The sequence below is a fragment of the Rhineura floridana genome, chromosome 2, assembly GCF_030035675.1.
Source record: "Rhineura floridana isolate rRhiFlo1 chromosome 2, rRhiFlo1.hap2, whole genome shotgun sequence".
Lineage (NCBI taxonomy): Eukaryota > Metazoa > Chordata > Lepidosauria > Squamata > Rhineuridae > Rhineura > Rhineura floridana.
Genome location: NC_084481.1, coordinates 18,218,423 through 18,238,408, shown reverse-complemented (window position 1 = coordinate 18,238,408; position 19,986 = coordinate 18,218,423). Strand labels below are relative to the sequence as shown.

General features: G+C 41.9%; 1 protein-coding gene across 1 annotated transcript in view; it reads left to right on the top strand.

The window, feature by feature from the left end:
* The first annotated feature begins 8,769 nt into the window (after positions 1-8,769).
* Positions 8,770-19,986, top strand: part of CNBD2 (cyclic nucleotide binding domain containing 2) — a 38,840-nt gene continuing 27,623 nt past the window's right edge. Inside the window, exon 1 of the mRNA XM_061612876.1 lies at positions 8,770-8,784. The gene's annotated coding sequence lies outside the window, so the exon portion shown is untranslated. The remainder of the gene's footprint in view (positions 8,785-19,986) is intronic.

Here is a 19,986-nt window from a genome sequence, read left to right as displayed (position 1 = left end):
GAGAGATACTTCTTCTCTCTATAGAGGTTTCATTTTGACTATCATATATGATCTTAATTGCTCTTATATAGCCAAAACAGCACCACCCCCACATGAGACAGGTAATAGGAGGCTTACAGGTGAGGGGAACCCTAGAATTTGCAAAAATATTAGGGGGAAAACCCCAAGCCCCCCCCCAAAGAACAACCCAATGAAGGCTGAGCATGCTCAGTGGACATAATGCTGACAGATTGTTTGGTGGAACAGCAAACCACATGAGAGGAAATAGAATGCATATCCTGATCTGACGTACTTCACACTGTAATATTTTGTTGCAGATTCCACTTCTAATAGCCATTCATAGGCCCATGGGAACTTTGCCACTCTCTGCATTTGTTTAGTTGGTAGATTTATATCCCACTCTATTCCATGGGCTCTGAACAATTTACCAGTTTTTTCTATCCACAATAGTCTCCACAATCTGTAAAAAAATATATATATAAAGGGTTTTTTTACATAGAAATTACATTCTGTAGGCTGTGTACCCATACCACCGCCATAATAACCAACCCCAGCAGCTATCTAGAGGGCAGTGCCCTTCAGCAGGAAGCCTTTACTAAAGGCTCTTTGTAGAAGGGGTGCTGCAGAGTGTGATTGGCAAGACATGAGCTAGCTAAAGCTCAATGCAAGGCGGTGTCTCTGGACAGGAGGTAAGTAGATCTTTGCTCCCAGATCCTAGGATGCCTCCATCCCTTGCAGGAACAGAAACATCTGTGGTATACATTTAAAGCAGTACTATGCCAATTTAAACTATGTTACGCTGCTGAGAGTTAAAGACTCCTGTTCCCCTCACAGAGCTACAGTTCTGGGTGGTTTTAAGGGCATATTTGGGGTGGTTTTAAGGGTGGGTGGCCTGCCTGAGTTGTGGACTCTAGTGTTAGGGGCATGTGCATATCAGGGGGGAGTGATGGAGGGAGGGGGAGAGGCCAAGATATAAGGAGGCTGGACGGCAGATGCTGGTGGGGTGCTAGCGGCAGGCCACGTCAGGTAAGAGGAACTAGGGAGAGATACGTAATATCTGTCCCTTGTTCCAGGCCTGCCCAACACCGGAAGATAGCTGGGGGATGCAGGACTCCATGCTCTGACCTTTGGTTGTTGCTGTGCAATGCCAGGTCTGTTGCCCAAAAAACATCTCTCATCCATGATATGATATTGGATGATGGCGTGGATCTGGCATGTATTACGGAAACCTGGCTGGATGAGGCTGCAGCTCCCATCCTTGAGGCCATGTGACCAGCTGGGTTCCTATATGCGCAGCAACCGAGGGTCGGGAGACAGGGAGGGGGAGTGGCGGTCATCTATCGGGGGTCCCTGGTTCTCACCAGACCTCCTCTCCGTGAGACCAAGGTTGCGGATTGCATGTACTGGAGGTTGGGCCCAAAGAGCAGCTTAGGGATTTTGCTCGTGTACCATCCACCCCACTGCACAACGAACTCCCTGGCCCAGGTGCTGGAGGTGGTCTCAGGTGTGTGGGTGCAATCCCCGAATTTGCTGGTGCTAGGGGATTTCAACGTACATGCTGGGGCCGCCCTCACAGGGGCACCTCAGGATTTCATGGAAACCATGGCTTCCTAGGAACTGCGCCTTATTTCTATAGGGCCCGCCCATGTAGCTGGTCATGCACTTGACCTTGTATTTGCCTCGGGAGAGGAGGGGAGTGATCTGAAAATGGGGGCTACATCTCTTACCCCCTTGTCATGGTCAGATCACTATTTGGTGAGATGCCACACACCCTCTGTGGGGGCAAAGGACCCATTAGGATGGTCCGCCCCAGGCATTTGATGGATCCAGATGGATTCCTGAATGCGCTTGGGGATTTTATGGAGCCTGCAGACGGGCACTCGGTCGACTCCCTGGTGAAGGAGTGGAATGAGGTGATCACCAGGGCATTAGACCAGGTGGCTCCGAAACGCCCTCTCCCCCTGAATAGGAGTCAGACAGCACCGTGGTATACTCCACGGCTGCGAATTCTGAGGTGGAAGGTGAGGCGGCTAGAATGCTGGTGGCGGAAATCTCGCTCTGACGATAGGACATGGGTTAGAGTGGCTGCAGTGGCCTACCATGTGGCAATAAGGGCAGCAAAGAAGGATTTCTATGCTTGCCTCTATTGCGTCCGCAGAGTGCTGTCCCAGGAAGCTGTTCCAAGTGGTCCGAAGCCTGGTCGGTCCAGTTGCTTCAGAACCGATGGGACATTCTAAAACCTCCTGTGATGAGTTTGCAAAGCACTTTGTGGATAAAATCGATCGTCTAAAGAGTACGATTCCACATGCTGTGGATACAGTGAGTGAGCCAGAGTCGGCCAGTGGTTTTCCAGTGATGTGGGATCGGTTCCAGCTTCTTCCTTCTGATGAAGTGGACAAGGTGCTTGCAACCTTAAGGCCAACCACCTGCTTACTCGATCCCTGCCCATCGCGGTTCATCATGAACTGCAAGGATAGACTGGGCGAGGGGGTCAAGGCGGTGGTAAATGCGTCCTTGGAAGAGGGTGTGATGCCATCAGTTTTCTTTCTTTTTTTTTACAATAATTTTTATTCAAATTTTCATAAAACAAACAAAACAAAATCATAAAACATTCAAAGACAAAAAACAAAACAAAACAAAAATGATTAAACAAAAAAATAAAATGTTGACTTCCCATTTGTCGCAGATCAGTTATAGGTCTACAATATATAACAATCCTGTCTCTTAAATTATATTATAAAATCACTTTCCTCCAGTAGTTATCTTAATTAATCATCAAATCTCATAGACATTACTTTATTCTTTCCACAAAAAGTCAAAGAGAGGTTTCAATTCTTTAAGAAATATATCTATCAATTTTTCTCCAAATAAACATATTGATTAATCCATCTCATCAAATCTGTTAAGTCCAATAATTTCAATAGCTATTATTCCATTATCCATATTAATTCCATTTTCCATCTTCAATAGTCCTGTTAAGTCCAGTAATTTCAGTGTCCAATCTTCCATTATCAGTATTCCATAATAATCTTGCTGTCATAGCCATAGTCATATAATAAGAGTCTGATGGGAATTTCCTCTATCCCAAATATTTTCTTGCCATCGATTCTGAATAAGTTGCTGAAATATTGTTGTAAAGTCATATCTGTGTTCTTCTTTTTTACAAAATGCACTGGCTCATCTCTTGAGAGTTTTTCCATTGTCACATGGCTGCAGTTAATTCCATAGATTTTCTCTATATCAAGCTCCATCACGTCATTCCAGTCCAGAAAATTATCCAAGCCATTGATAACTTTATCTCTAATATCTTCATTAATTTCTTCAGAGATAACGTTAAATTCCAAACAGTAGATTTTATTTCTAATATCCATAAACTCCAGATCTTTTTCCAATTCCACATTTGTTCCAATCTCCAGGGCTTGTATCTTCCCTTTATTTTTTCTTTTCTCATCTCTGATCTCATTCTCCTCTCTCACAGGATCCCCTATTTCTTTAAGCTCCTGCGTCATTTTGCTCAGTTCAATTTTCAGCTCCTTACTGCCCTGTCGCAGGGTTTGTTTCGTTATCTCAATCTCATCCATTATTTTCTGAAACATAATTACTTCCAGATTCTCAGCCACTTTCTTGATTGCCATTTTTAAAACCACAAAAACAAAACAAAACAAAAATAAAGAAGAACCACTTCTTATTTCAGCAACAATTGGGTTAATATTCCAGGCTTGATGACATCACAGTATAAACAGAGCAGCCTGCCTTATCTCTCTATGTTCAAGAATACAAAACAAATTTAGTTCCCAGCATCAAAACAGTTAGTGGCGTCGTGAAGAAGCAGATTCGTCAAAATAAAATAGACCAAAAAGAGAATAGTCCCAGACAATATAATGTTCCAAAGTTCATATTTTTTATTTTTTTCTCCTCGGAATAGAAATCCCTCTTCTGTTTATATCTTTAGAATGCACTTCCAGGACAGCTTTTTGCAATAGAAACAGAGATAAGCTGTTAATTTCGTGAATAACAGAGAAGAGTTATAGCTCACCCAGAAGTTCTTTAAAGCTGATTCATTTGACAAATCTCTTTTTGCTGCAACAATTTAAACCAAGTTAAAAAAAAAATAGAAAGAAGGGTGCTTGCCTGTTAGTCTGTTTTCTCTTTGAAGAAAAGATAAACGTATCGCATTAATCAGATAGAGCTTGTTCGGAAGTCCATCCGGCATTGCTGGCTGGACCTTTTCTCATAAATTAATGAAATCCAGTCCTCCCAACAAAAACAGGCTTTTGAGGTTGATCTCTACGTTTCTCCCTGCCCGGGAGAAATTTCATCAGTCAAGAAAAAAAATGTTCTGACTGATTTATATATGAATAAGCTTCTTCTGAAGCGGGAGTCCGTCTCAAAAGCAGGCACAAGCGAAGTCACCCTTCCCGGAAGTCCCGTGATGCCATCAGTTTTCAAGGAGGCAGTAATAAAACCAATTTTAAAGAAGCCCTCCTTGGATCCCCAAGATTTAAACAACTTTCACCCAATCTCAAATTTACCATTCTTGGGCAAGGTGGTTGAGCGGGTGGTGGCGAAGCAGTTGCAAGCGCACTTGGAGGAAGCAGATTATCTGGATCCATTTCAGTCGGGCTTCAGGCTTTGACATGGGCCTGAAACAGCCTTGGTCGCCTTGGTGAATGATATGAGGAGAGCGTTGGATAGGGGTGAAGGAACCTTCCTCGTCCTCCTGGATCTCTCAGCGGCTTTTGACACCGTTGACCACGGCATCCTTTTGTACTGATTGGAAGTGTTAGGCATAGGGGGCACTGTTCTGCAGTGGTTCTGTTCCTTCCTCTCTGATAGGTACCAGAGAGTGGCATTGGGGGATGAGGTTTTGGATCCTTGGCCTCTCACTTGTGGGGTGCTGCAGGGCTCCATCCTCTCCCTGATGCTATTTAACATCTATATAGAGCCGCTGGGGGCTATCATCAGGAGATTTGGTCTGCAGTGTCACCAATATGCAGATGACACACAGCTCTATCTCTCATTTAAATCTTCACCGAGGTTGGCTGTAGAAACCTTGTCCAAGTGCCGGTGAGTGCCTGGATGGGAAGGAATAAGCTGAAACTGAACCCTGACAAAACCAAGGTACTGTTCGTGGGAGACAAGGGAAGGTTAGGGGATTTGGACCTGGTGCTCAATGGGGTACAACTGTCCCTAAAAGACCAGGTCTGCAGCCTCGGGGTCATTCTTGACTCCCAACTGTCCATGGAAGCTCGGGTTTCGGCTGTGAGCCGGGCAGCACTGTATCAACTCCATCTGATACAGAGGCTACGCCCCTACCTTCCCAATCATCTGCTCCCATCGGTGGTACATGCCCTGGTCTCCTCTCGCCTTGACTACTGTAATGCGCTCTACATGGGGTTACCCTTGAAAACGGTCCGGAAGCTGCAACTGGTTCAGAACGCGGCGGTGCACCTGATTAAAGGCAGCTGCTGGTGAGATCACATAACTCCAGTGCTCAGAGAGTTGCACTGGCTACCAGTTGCTTGCCGAGCCCAATTCAAGGTGTTGGTTTTGACCTTTAAATCCCTACACGGTTTTGGCCCAGTCTATCTGAAGGAGCACCTCCAACATCATCAGCTATGCCGCCTAACAAGATTGGCCTCAAAAGACCTTCTCTCTGTCCGACCAGTCAAAACAGCTAGACTGGTGAGGACTAGAGAGAGGGCTTTTTCAATTGTGTCCCCCACCCTATGGAACTCCCTTCCAAATTATCTCCGCCAGGCCCCCTCTACAATGAGTTTCTGCCGGGCCGTGAAAACCTGGCTCTTCAGGTAGGCGTTTGGGGTGGGCTAGGTTTTATCATTATCGCTTTTAGATTTTAATGTTATTGTATTGGTGTGTCATTTTGTGTTATTTTGTTCATTTTGTACGTCGCCCAGAGTGGCTGGATGGCCAGCCAGATGGGCGACTAAGAAATCCAAGAAATTAAATTAAATTCCCAGTGTTCCTTGAGATTGTTGCACCACTGTGAGAATTGTAGCTCTGGGGGGTAAACGGGTTTTCTAACAGCACCATTATAACAAACTAGCATTCTTTGGGGGAAGCCATGACCATTCAAAAGTGGTATAATACAGCTTTAAATGTATGGTGCAGATGGGAGCATTCCCTGAAGGAGAGAATGGCTGTTCCTTAGAGCAAAGCGGGACAGTTCCCTTTTGGAATGTGTAGTAAGCTGTACCTGCTGAAATGCCCTCTTCTACACAACTAAAGTGCAACAGTTCTGTCCACTTTTGCATCCGAGAAAGAGAGGTATGGATGGAATGTGATCTGCAGAGCAATCCTACGTAGGTCTGCTCAGAAGTGAGTTCCACTGAGTTCATTGGGGCTTCTATATTAGCGACAGCATCTATAGGATTGCAGCCTGCATCTAGTTTCTTGGGAACTTATTTATCTCTGAGACTCACCATTTTGCCTTCTGTGAAATGGGTTTTTGGGAACTGTTTTGCTGCAGTAGCAAAAGTGTTGCTAACCATGGCTCTGCCTACCATTGGCTGCCCTGCCCTCTACACCACTACATTTGAGTGATTCAGATAAAACGATTCAAAGAGCATCTAGGAGGCTGTTCATCCCAAATCCCCTAGCCAGGGTCTACAGGACGCAATAAAATGGGCTTAACCTACAGAGAAAGTGCTTAATTTGAAAGTACAGGCGCCCTTGCAAAGGCTTTAGTGCCTTGCATGTCCACCCTGGCTAAGTTGATGTCACAATTGCATTTTATTACAACAACCAAAAAAGCCCACATAAATCAGGTCTGAGGGGGGAAATGCAGGCCAGTACAGACAACACCCTGGACTGCAGTAGTTTGATGATGAAGTCACCTTGATCAGTATTCCCTGAAAATCTGCTCAGAAGGATCAAGATACCCTCATGAACAATGTGGAATGGGGCACAGGGCTCCTGGGAGTGGGGGAGGTTGAACAAAATCTGGCAGAGACACTCCCCAAAGCAAGCAGGTATCTTCCCACTTGTATTGCAGGTGGCTACAAGTGGGTGGAGGTGAAAGGAGAAGGAAGCTTGCTTTCTCTGAATATGTGGGATAAATTCAGGGCTCAAGTTTTTAAGAACAAGTGATTTAATTTTGTCTCAATAGGCTATAAAAGAAATACAGCTGGACGCAAGGTGGGAATTGAGGTATGCATTATTCCCTGTGTAAGACGCTCAGTTTTCTCTCTCCATCCCCAGTGAGGTAGGCAATGTCTGGAAGAAAAATGAACAGTGGCTGTAAAGAAAGATAAATACATCCTAGAGAAGGAAGGAGTTTGCCTTTGGGGGCAGGGAGAAGAGGACACGGAGAAAGAGAACTGGGAGTGAGATGAGGAAGAGGAAGGGTATATGCACACCATACCTTTAAAGTACATTGAAAGCACATGACTTCCCTCAAAGAGTCCTGGGAGCTATGGTTTGTTAAGGGTGCTGGAAACTGTATCCCTGTGAGGGGTAAACTACAGTTGCTAGGATTCTGGAGGGGGGTGTAATGTATTTTCAATGTAAGGTGTGTACATGCGATTTGTCAGGGAAGGCCAAGTTGAACAGAAGGATTTTTAAGAGCCCAGTCTTAAGCATGTCTTCTCAGAAGTTGGTTCCACTGGGTTTCATGGATCTTACTCTCTGATGAGTGTATGTTAGAATTGGGCATTTTTAGGGAGAGTAAAATTACAAGGGAGAGTTCCTTCCAATGGCAAAATTCCCCTGAGAGAAGCAGCTCAACTTTGGCCAGAAGATTGGCTTTAGTAGACAGAAGCATGTAGAGTGGGATAAAGGAGAGGAGAAGGCATGATGGGTACTCAGGAGGAATGAATGAGAGAACAAAGATACCTTAGAGGTGAGATGAAGAAGCATGTTTTGAACTGAACAGGAAGGAAATGGCAGCCAGTGTAGCTAACAGAAAAGAGGAGAAAAATACAGCCATACTGATTACTAGGATACATTATATACTATTAAGGATAAAAGAAGAAGCAGTAAGGCCGGAAGTTACATTAATCAGGCTGACAGATAAGAAAGTGGACAAAATAGTTTTGTCAAAATCTGGCTAAAGGAACTAGTGAATTAAAAAGAATATTAAAATGTTTATTAGGTGAAAGTAATAGGAACTGACAAGTGATTAGATATAAGAGGTGGGGAAGAGGGATCTGGAACAGGAAAAGAATGAGTGGGACAAGGATTAGGAACCCATCCCCTTTCTGCTTGTCTGATCCTATACTTACAATACAGTAGGCCCCCGCTTTACGGCGCTGCGCTTTATGGCGTTTCGCTAATGTGGTGGTCTCAATTAGCCACAATTAGACTTAAGCCCCACTCATACAGTGCTTGTTCTGCTTTTACAGCGGTTTTCGGGCGTCGCACACCATTCTATTCAATGAGTTCTGCTTTTCGGCGGTTTTAGCTTGTCGGCGGGGGTCCGGACCGTGACCTGCCATATGAGTGGGGCCCTACTGTAGACAGAATTTTAACTTCCGTATAGGATTTGACCATTCAAACGGGTTATCACCAGGTGACAAAATGTTCTTTATAAAAATGACTCCTGGTCTCCATATCTTACTAGCACATTCAAATGCATTTCAAGCTTTTGGCAGACTCCCCCAACCTGGTGACTTTTGGCTGACAGCTGGCTGGGCTGATGGGAGTTGTAGTTCAAAACATCTGGAAGGCACCAGATTGGGGAAAACTAATTTGTTGAATGCAATCAACAAATAAAGTATCTCACGAGGAGAGCATGCGCAAGATTGAGAAGCTGGAAGCCTAGCGGTAAGCTCCGTCTCCTCCCAGTCAATTATCAAACTTTTACATCTGTCAAAGGCATTAAATTTATAGAGTGAAAGAATAATATTTATTGTGATACTCCCTAGTATAGTGGGAGTAAAGGAATTCGGAATTATAACTTCTTTTTAAGCCTAATACAGAGTGTCAATGAAACAGCACTGTAATTTACGACATACTTATAATGGCGGCGGCAGCTAAAAATGCTAAGACAAGTACAACTTCAAAAGACCAAACTTCTAATATACAATCTTTAACTGATCCTGAGGCATCCCAGATTGCAGCTTTACAAGCTAACTTGATAAAAAAGTGGGAAGATAGTTTTAAACTACTTGAAGAAAATATGACTACTTTAACAGGAAAGGTGAATGAGATAAGCAAGACGGCAAATGAGGCTTTGGAGGTCGGTGTCAGCTCTGCACTGAGACAGCAGTGCTGGTGGGGGCTGGAAATTCCTGGGTAGTTACCAGGGCGGGAAAGTCCTTAGCTGGCAGTCTGGTCGTAAATCTGCCAGGCTAACGAGGATGAAGCGTGATAAGGGCAAGGCCCTTCCTAAGCTTACGTGCCAAGCCAGAAGTCCAGAAGCGAGGTCAGTAGAGGTCCGGGTTCAATTGCCAAGGGGTCAGTCCAAGATAAGGTTCAGGGAATCTGGAAACACACAAAGCCACGCCTGACATTGTAGTCAGCAACAAGCTGAACCCAAGGTTTGTCTTTAAGGAGCAGGTTTGTCAGCAGGTGTGAGCCCTCAGCGTTTTGGCCTTAAGTGGACAGGCCTGCCCCTCTTCTGCCTGACCTTCTGTTGTCTACGTTCTGCAGGTGAGGGGGGAGTATCCTGTTCACTGTCTGCATCTGGCTGAAGGGCTTCAGCTGTGTCTGGGGTGCTCTGCAGCTGAGGGGGAGAAGGAGCTGGATTCTCATGAGTCTCCTCCATGTCTCCTTCTGGGTCTGCTGCTTCTGGGTCTGCTGCTTCTGGGTCTGCTGCTGTTACTCCTGAGTCATCCTCGTCTGATGAGTCCTCTGACGGGGCCATGACAGTCAGTATCCAAAACACAGAAATGATTCGACACTTAGTAAAAAGCCAAAGAGAGTTGCAAGATAGATTGGACTACCAGGAAAATCATGGACGCAGAAGAAACATAAGAACATAAGAAGAGCATGCTGGATCAGGCCAGTGGCCCATCTAGTCCAGCATCTTGTTCTCACAGTGGCCAACCAGGTGCCCAGGGGAAGCCCGCAAGCAGGACCCGAGTGCAAGAACACTCTCTCCTCCTGAGGCTTCCGGCAACTGGTTTTCAGAAGCATGCTGCCTCTGACTAGGGTGGCAGAGCACAGCCATCATGGCTAGTAGCCATTGATAGCCCTGTCCATGAATTTGTCTAATTTTCTTTTAAAGCCATCCAAGCTGGTGGCCATTACTGCATCTTGTGGGAGCAAATTCCATAGTTTAACTATGTGCTGAGTAAAGAAGTACTTCCTTTTGTCTGTCCTGAATCTTCCAACATTCAGCTTCTTTGAATGTCCACGAGTTCTAGTATTATGAGAGAGGGAGAAGAACTTTTCTCTATCCACTTTCTCAATGCCATGCATAATTTTATACACTTCTATCATGTCTCCTCTGACCCGCCTTTTCTCTAAACTAAAAAGCCCCAAATGCTGCAACCTTTCCTCATAAGGGAGTCTCTCCATCCCCTTGATCATTCTGGTTGCCCTCTTCTGAACCTTTTCCAACTCTGTAATATCCTTTTTGAGATGAGGCGACCAGAACTGTACACAGTATTCCAAATGCGGCCGCACCATAGATTTATACAACGGCATTATGATATCGGCTGTTTTATTTTCAATAAAATTATCCCTAGCATGGAATTTGCCTTTTTCACAGCTGCCGCACACTGGGTCGACATCTTCATCGTGCTGTCCACTACAACCCCGAGGTCTCTCTCCTGGTCGGTCACTGCCAGTTCAGACCCCATGAGTTTATATGTGAAATTAAGATTTTTTGCTCCAATATGCATAATTTTACACTCCTCTAATCTCCACATTAGAGGAATGAAAGAATGGACAGATAATAGAAATATGATACAAAATCTAATAGACTGGTGGAAAGAACTCACCCCAGACGTAGGAGTAATTACAAACGATATTGAACAGGCGCATAGGAGTTTGGGTCCTAGATCAAAAGACAACAACCCACCAAGAGATATTATTGTTGCTTTTTACAATACAGTTAAAAAGGATGCCCTCGTTAAAGCCCTGCGAGAGAAAGGTTCAGTGGAATACGAAGGACAGGCCATTTTATTCCTGCAAGATCTCAGCGTGGAAACGTTAAATCCTTTAAGCCTGCTACAGACTTACTGAGAGAAGCCGGAGTCAAATACAGATTTGCTTTGATAGTCGAGAGAGACGGGGAACAACACAGAGCAATTTATAAAGAAGAAGCCACTCGAATTCTGCCACTTCATAATATTGCCTCTCCATGGGAGGAAGAAGAGATGGAATCGGAGTTTACGGTATCAGCTGGAGGGGTTTGGAAAAAGTTTCCACAAGGAACTAGAAGCCGATGTCATATACGTATGGAAATAGCACAACCTAGTGGCCAAATAATACGACAAACTCGATCAGCCACTACAAAGAAGAAATGAGTGCTGGAGTTTCAATATCAATATCAGTACGTGGATGATATAGTTTAATGTATGGAGGTGTACTGGTTTAGTATGATATTGTCAAAGTTATTAATGAATAAATTTATAATGGGAGGGGTGAAATCTGACTGTTAGGAGATTGTAGTTTGTTTTTCTTTTTATTATTTCAGTGATGGTTATACTCTGGCTTCTAATTAAGGTAAAATTCTTAGCTGGTTTAATAGCTCTCTCAAGGTTCGACCCTTATAGTAGCAGATGGAGGGTAGGGTTCATCTGCAAGATTGGGACATATTCCCAATTTTTTCAAACGGGGTACGTTGGGATAGGATGGAATATGGAGAAGGGAGGGAAATGAGAGGGTAGCAGGAAACACAGAGGATTATTTATTTTATATGAGTTGGTCAATAAATTAATAGCATTGTTGAAGAGATATGTTTTTACTTTCTTGGTAATATTAAGGATAAAAATATATATATGCAGGTAGGTATATATCCAAACCACACTGAACTTTAATGTTGGATCTTAATATTATGACTCTTAATGTGAGAGGTATAGGAGATGCGATTAAACGTCATAGAGTCTCTGATGATATTCGTATTCGTAAGCCATCTATTTTTTTTTTACAAGAGATATATAAAGCAGGAATTAATGGACGCCTCCTCCCTCATTCATATTTTGGAGCACAATATATTGCTTCAGGAACATCTCATTCTAGAGGAGTAGGAATAGTGTTGGCAAATCATATGGACTTTAAAATACATAAAGTTCTAAAAGATAAAGAAGGCAGGTTTATATTCATTTCTGGTATTATGGCTAATCGTCACATAACCTTGGCATCAATTTATTTGTCAAACTCTGGTCAAAGAAGATTTTTAATTAGAACTCTGAAAAGACTTATTAAGTTTGCAATAGGGGATATCATCCTAGGGGGTGATTTAAATGCAGTATGTAATGTAAATTTGGACAAGAGCACTATCAGACCTTCGGGCTCATTTCAAGGGAGAAGTGGAATAGCGGATATTTTGTCCAGGTTTAATTTAATAGATGCTTGGCGCAAGGTGAATGCAGGGCTAAAAGATTTTACATTTTTTTTGCCATTTTTTCTTTCTTTCTCCAGGTTAGATTACGTACTCATGTCACCTATGTTAATATCTGCAATTATTCAAGCTAATATTCTCCCCAGGACGGTATCAGATCATGCTGCAGTAGAGGTCTTTATTAAGATGTCAACATCTTAAGACTTGATCCCTTTATACTGAAGGATCAACTTGCATCCCATGCTTTGACAGGAGCTTTAAAAGATTATTTCTCTTTTAATATAACTCCAGAGGTACACTGTAACACGATATGGGATGCAATGAAAGCTACTATTAGGGGGCACTGTATTGCAGAGGGGGTAAAACGTAAAACAAGACTGGATTCGATTAAACTACAGTTACTGGAAGAGATTAAAATCTTGTAACACCAACATAAAAGCACAAGCTCTAAACAAATTTATATTAAATTATGTAGGAAACGTAAGGAATTAGAAGCATTGGACTCTGTTAAAATAGCTAAATCCTTGTGGTTTATAAAACAAAAATATTATGAATCTGGTAATAAAAGTTCCAAATTACTTGCAAGTGCATTACGTTGTTAACGTCAGTTCTCACAAATACTAGTAATTTATACAAATGGAGAGAATCTTACCTACAACCCTAAAGTAATTAATGCTACATTTGTTAATTACTACCAAGAGTTATATAAGGTTATGTCTAAAAAGGATAAGTCTGATGCAGATTACTTTAAAGGCTTTCAGTCTTTATATTTAACAGATCAAATATCAAATCTTAATTCAGCAATAACAGCAGAAGAAGTGTCGGATACTATTAAGAAATTAAAACAAAATAAAGCCCCTGGCCCAGATGGGTTTGGTAGTTCTTTTTACAAAAAAATTAAAGAAATTCTTACTCCACATCTAGTTCATTTATTTAATCTTATATGGGAAGGTGGGTCGTTACCGGATACATGGAATATGTCTCATATATTAGTATTGCCAAAACCAAATAAGGACACAAAAAAAAGTGGAATCATACTGACCTATAAATTTATTAAATCAAGATCAAAAATTATTTACATCTATTATAGCAACCCGCATTAACAACAAGATATCAAATATCACCCATCCAGACTATACAGGATTTATCCCAGGACGTCATATATCAGACCCTATAAGACGGCTATTGAATGTTATGTATCATGCATCATAGTAATTGACACGATCGCTCCTGCGCGCCCTCTCCTGTGTAGAGCTCATACAGCTCCTTGGTACACTCCAGAGCTGAGAGCGATGAAACAAGATAGGAGGCGGCTTGAGCGGAGATGGAGGCGAACTCCCGACGGATGCAATTATGAGCTGGTTAGTGCTTCTACCAAGCTGTATGTGGGAGCGGTGAGGGCGGCAAAAAAACAACATTTTGCTGCCACTATTAAGTCATCTCTTTGCCGCCCAGCGGAGCTTTTCAGAGTGGTCCGAGGGCTACTCCATCTAGACCTTCAGGACACGGTAGAATCATCGGTGGCCCGCTGTAATGAGTTTGCTGAGCACTTCCAGCATAAGATCTTATGCATCCACCGGGACTTAGACTCCCAATTTATAGCAGCTGATCCTCATGAGGTGTCTGGAGCACAGTCTTGTCATGTTTTATTGGATGAGTTTCAGTTGGTTCAGCTCGAGGACGTGGACAAGGTGCTTGGACAGGTACGCGCAACCACTTCGGTACTGGATCCGTGCCCCTCTTGGCTAATAAATACCAGCAGGGATGGAACAGTTGACTGGGCCAAGGAAGTGATAAACGCCTCTTTATGAGAGGGAGTGGTCCCTGGCCGTCTGAAAGAGGCGGTGGTGAGACCACTTCTGAAAAAACCTTCCTTGGACCCAGAAAATTTCAACAGCTACAGACCAGTAGCAAATGTTCCATTCCTGGGCAAGATCTTGGAACGAGTGGTTGCTAGCCAGCTCCAGGCGCTATTGGATGAAACTGATTATCTAGATCCATTTCAATCGGGTTTTAGGCCTGGTTTTGGCACTGAGATGGCCTTGGTCGCCCTGTATGATGACCTATGTCGGGAGAGGGACAGAGGGAGTGTAACTCTGTCGATTCTCCTTGATCTCTCAGCGGCTTTCGATACCATCGACCATGGTATCCTTCTGGGGAGGCTCGCAGAGTTGGGAGTTGGAGGTACTGCTTGGCAGTGGTTCCGCTCCTACTTGGCCGGCCGTCTCCAGAAGGTAGTGCTTGGGGAACATTGCTCGACACCGTGGGCTCTCCAATGTGGAGTTCCGCAGGGGTCGGTTCTGTCTCCCATGCTTTTTAACATCTACATGAAGCCGTTGGGTGCGGTCATCAGGAGCTTTGGAGTGCGTTGTCATCAGTATGCTGATGACATGCAGCTCTACTTCTCTTTTTCATCCTCTTCAGGTGAGGCTGTCGATGTGCTGAACCGTTGCCTGGCCGCGACAATGGACTGGATGAAAGGTAACAAACTGAGGCTCAATCCTGACAAGACTGAGATGCTGTTGGTGGATGGTTTCTCTGATCGGATGGTGGATTCACACCCTATCCTGGATGGGGTTACACTCCCCGTAAAGGAGCGGGTTCATAGCTTGGGAGTCGTTCTAGACTCTTCCCTTTCACTTGAGGCTCAAGTAGCCTTGGTGGCACGGTTGGTAGCCCAGCTACGTCCCTATCTGAGTAAGGAGGACCTCACATCAGTTGTACATGCTCTGGTAACCTCGCGTTTGGATTACTGCAATGCACTCTACGTAGGGCTGCCTTTGAAGACAGTTCGGAAGCTACAGCTAGTGCAAAATGTGGCTGCCAGATTGTTAATAAGGACCAAGCGATCCGAGCACATAACACCTGTTCTGGCTCACTTGCACTGGCTACCAATATGCTTCCGGGCCAGATTCAAAGTGTTGGTATTAACCTATAAAGTCTTATACAGCATGGGACCACGATACCTGTTGGAACGCCTCTCCCGATACGAACCGGCCCGTACACTACGTTCTGCTACGAAGGCCCTCCTCTGGGTTCCGACTCATAGAGAGGCCCGGAGGGTGGTGACAAGATCTAGGGCTTTCTCAGTGGTGGCCCCCGAACTGTGGAACAGTTTGTACGAGGAGGTGCGCCTGGTGCCGACATTGTTATCCTTTCGGCACCAGGTTAAAACCTTCCTCTTTTCCAAAGCATTTTAATTTAAGTTAACCTGATTTTCATATTTGTTGTACTGATTTTAGATTGTTCTTATTTTATATGTTCTTATTGTATTATATTGTGTATTTTATTGTATTCTCTGTGTTCACCACCCAGAGAGCTATTGCTAGTCGGGCAGTATAAAAGTCTAATAAATAATAATAATAATAATATCAACAAACAAACACTCCCTGGGAGTCCTTTTGCTAGATATCTTTAAAGCATTTGATTGCTTGAGTGGGACTATTTAACAGAAGTGTTAAAAAAATGTAAACTGGGCGAACCTTTTATATCTGTAATATCACAACTTTTTGTCCCTACTAAAGCTTTAATCAGGACGGGCAAAATGGATTCAACCCCAATTATTATTGAAAGAGGTACTAAACAAGGTTGTCCTCTTTCGCCATTGTTGTTTGCCCTTTCCTTAGAACTGTTAGCCGCACAACTACGTAATAATGATAAAATAACGGGGTATCAGAAAGTCAGAGCTGAACATTTAATTAATATGTACACTGATGATATGGTATTAATGTTGGGGGACCCAAAGTCAGCAACACAACCACTTAAAGAAGAGTTGAAAATGTTTGCAGAGGTAGCAGGGCTTCAAATTTACTATAGTAAATCATCAGGTATGTTTTTTCATACATTACCTAGACATCAACTAGAAGTTCGGAAAGTACTGGGTATACCAATATGTAATACTTCATTTCATTATTTGAGAGTGAAAATTCCAAAGAGCATATCACGATTACTACGTATTAATTATTATCCACTGATAAGCAAACTCAAAAAAGATATAAAACGGGTCTAAACTTAATCTTTCTATATTAGGAAGAATAGCTTCAGTTCATATGAAGATAGTCCCGAGATTTCTGTACCTCTTTCAAGTTCTTCCTATTTTCCTCCATCTAAACAGATTAATAAGTGGCAAAATATAATAAATAAATTTGTGTTTCAAAAAAACACACCTCAGTTAGCATATAAATTATATTATACACGCACAGTAGATGGAGGATGGGGACTTCCTAATCTACAGACCTATTACGCAGCCTTCCAACTGCGTCAATTAAGCTTTATAATTATGAGAACTAATAAAACATGGATCCAATTGGAGGATGATATGTTGCAGTCTAGACCATTGTGGTCATTACTATTTACAAAGTTACAACATTCCTTTATGGTTATTTTAGATTCAAAGTTTTTTTATACAGAGTTGCGCAATTACATTGGACCAACTTAGAGCAAACATTCCAAATTTAAAAATGGGATGGTTTCATACGTATCAATTGACTCATATTCTTAAAGATCCTGAAATTAAAAGGTACGCTACTTGCCCACTTACTGGATTTGAACACTCACTGTTAACATTGGGGACTAGAAGGGAAGGTACCATGTCAGCATTTTATAAAATATTATTAGGCTTACAAATGGGACAATTTACAGGGCTTAAATCTCAATGGGAACAGGATTTAGGTTTTGAATTAAATAATACAGAATTGAACGATATTTGCTCATCTAAATATACTAAATCTATATCCGTTACCCATAAAGAAATTAATCTTAAAATATTACATAGATGGTACTTAACTCCAACTCAATTATCATATATATCCTCTAATATGAGTCCATTATGTTGGTGTGTGTGTGCTAATAAAGGCACATATTTTCATTCCTGGTGGACATGTCTTAAAATTATTCCATTTTGGAATATGGTGCATAAAGAACTTATAAATATTACAAAAGAAAAAATTATATTCATGCCGGAATTATTTCTTTTATTAATGTTTAGAGGAGAAAATGCTAAATTGAAATCTAAATTATTGATCTCTCAACTTGTAATGGCAGCTCGTCAAACGGTAGTACAAAACTGGAAAATATTAGAAAATTTAGATAAAATGGCAAGGTACAGAAATATATGGAATTTGGCCTTATTAGATAAAATTACCTATAATTTACATTTTTTACAAGAGAATACTAAATCTGACATATATGGTTACATGGTGGTTATTTATTGAATATGCAAATAAATATGGTTTACACGACGGTCTCTCATCTATAGCAAGATCCATATGCTTCACTTAAACTCTGGTAATCTTATTATTACTTTTTATATGGTATATCCATAAGTTTATCACATCTCTCTTTCAATGCATTGAAAAACTATGTATGTTATCTTTTTATGTTATATATATGTTTATCCTCTGTGACCGGGGTTGGGGAAATTGTTGTTTGTTTATGTTGATATGTATTGTTTTGTTATTATTATTATAAAATAAAAAAATAAAAAAAATAAAGTATCTCACAATTTTCTTAGCCATTTTTGCTTTGAAGGTATCTCCTTACATTTCCAATGATGAGGATAAACCGGTCTGGCAATCACTATTCAGTCCAGTCCTGCCTCACATTTCTTGCTATGGACTAAATCTGGTATAAAATTAAGAAGACAAACAAGATGATCCATAGGCACATTAATAATAGAATAGGATGGTATAACTTAAACAATCAAGGACTCTGCTCTGTTTTTGACACAGTACCTGGCAAACTGGCAATTTTTCCAAATTAAAGCTATTACATAGGCTGTGAGCACACTAGACGCCAACAGCAAAGCATTTCCATTGGCCATACCTGGAGGGGCAATGGGTTGATCCGTTGATCCGTTGCGAAATCTGTCTGAAGCTATTTTTTTTTTAGAAAAGCACTTGAGCTGATCCCACCAGAGTCATGTGCCCCTGTTTTCAGAAAAGAGAGGTGGAGATGCACTTGAACCAACAGAACAATAAGTGTCTCTACCCCTAATTTCAGAGGTGTTAAATGCCATTGCATTGCCCTTTTTATACACTTCTCTCTCAACATTAAGCTCCCAGTAAATTGACTTCCAGTGAGGCAGATCCACACCATACATTTAAAGCACATTCAATTCACATTTAAAGCATGTGACTTCCCCAAAGGATCATGGGAGAACTGTAGTTTATTAAGTGTAGTTCTGTGAGGAGGAAATCACCATTCCCAGGATTCTTTGGGAGAAATCATACGCTTTAAATGTGTGTTGGATGTGTTTTGAAGGTAGTCTAAAATGGAAGTTGTCAACTTTAAAGTTGACAGTGAGAACATTGAACTTGTCAAGGATTATCAATACCTTGGCACAGTCATTAACCAAAATGGAGAAAATCAGAAAGAAGGCTAGGACTGGGGAGGGCAGCTATGAGAGAACTAGAAATGGACCTCAAATGCAAAGGTGTATCGCTGAACACTAAAGTCAGGATCATTTAGACCATGGTATTCCCGATCTCCATGTAAGGATGTGAAAGTTGGACAGTGGAAAAAGCAGATGAGAGAAAAATCAACTCATTTTAAATGTGGTGTTGGAGGAGAGCTTTGTGCATACCATGGACCATGAAAAAGACAAATAATTGGGTGTTAGAACAAATTAAACCACAACTATCACTAGAAACTAAAATGACGAAACTGAGGTTATCATACTTTGGACACATCATGAGAAGACAGGATTCACCAGAAAAGACAATAATGCTGAGAAAAACAGAAGGGAGTAGAAAAAGAGGAAGGCCAAACAAGAGATGGATTGATTACATAAAGGAAGCCACAGACCTGAACTTACAAGATCTGAACAGGGTGGTTTATAACAGATGCTATTGGAGGTCACTGATTCATAGGGTCACCATCAGTCGAAATCGGCTTAAACGCACATTACAAGAACAAAATGGAAAGACCAAGCTTCTGAAGAATTTTCTAATTTTAGATCATATTTTACACCTGAAGTATTAATGCATACTAACTTCTTTGTGCCCCTGAATACAGAATCAGTTTTTCAAAATCCACTGGATTCCTAAGAAGTGAATGCTTCCTGACTTGCTTAGACAGAAAATTCTTTATCTGGACTTAATTTTATACCTGATTTAGTACCCAACTGAAACAAGGGAAATTGAAATTATGGGACTCCGTGGTTTAACTTCTGGTGAGACAGATTTTTTTTAAAAAAAATCTAGATACTAATATGTTTTATGCGTCCATCATAAATCAACATTTCCAGATTGAGAGTGAAGTCTGGATCCTAGAATTCAAACAACCAGAGAGATTGAGGGTGAAATCTCACTACACTAATTGTCTCAGTGAGACATTACAGAAGACTTGTACAGTATTTTTAATTGCTGAATCACTTACAACTTTTAGCCACTGTGTTATCCAGACAGGTTTAGCAGCATATTGGTAGTCAAGACGTACACTGGAAATATTCCACATCCTCCATTGTAGGCCTTGAGGCTTGTGTGTCTTTAAAATTTATCCTAGTTTTTTTTAGC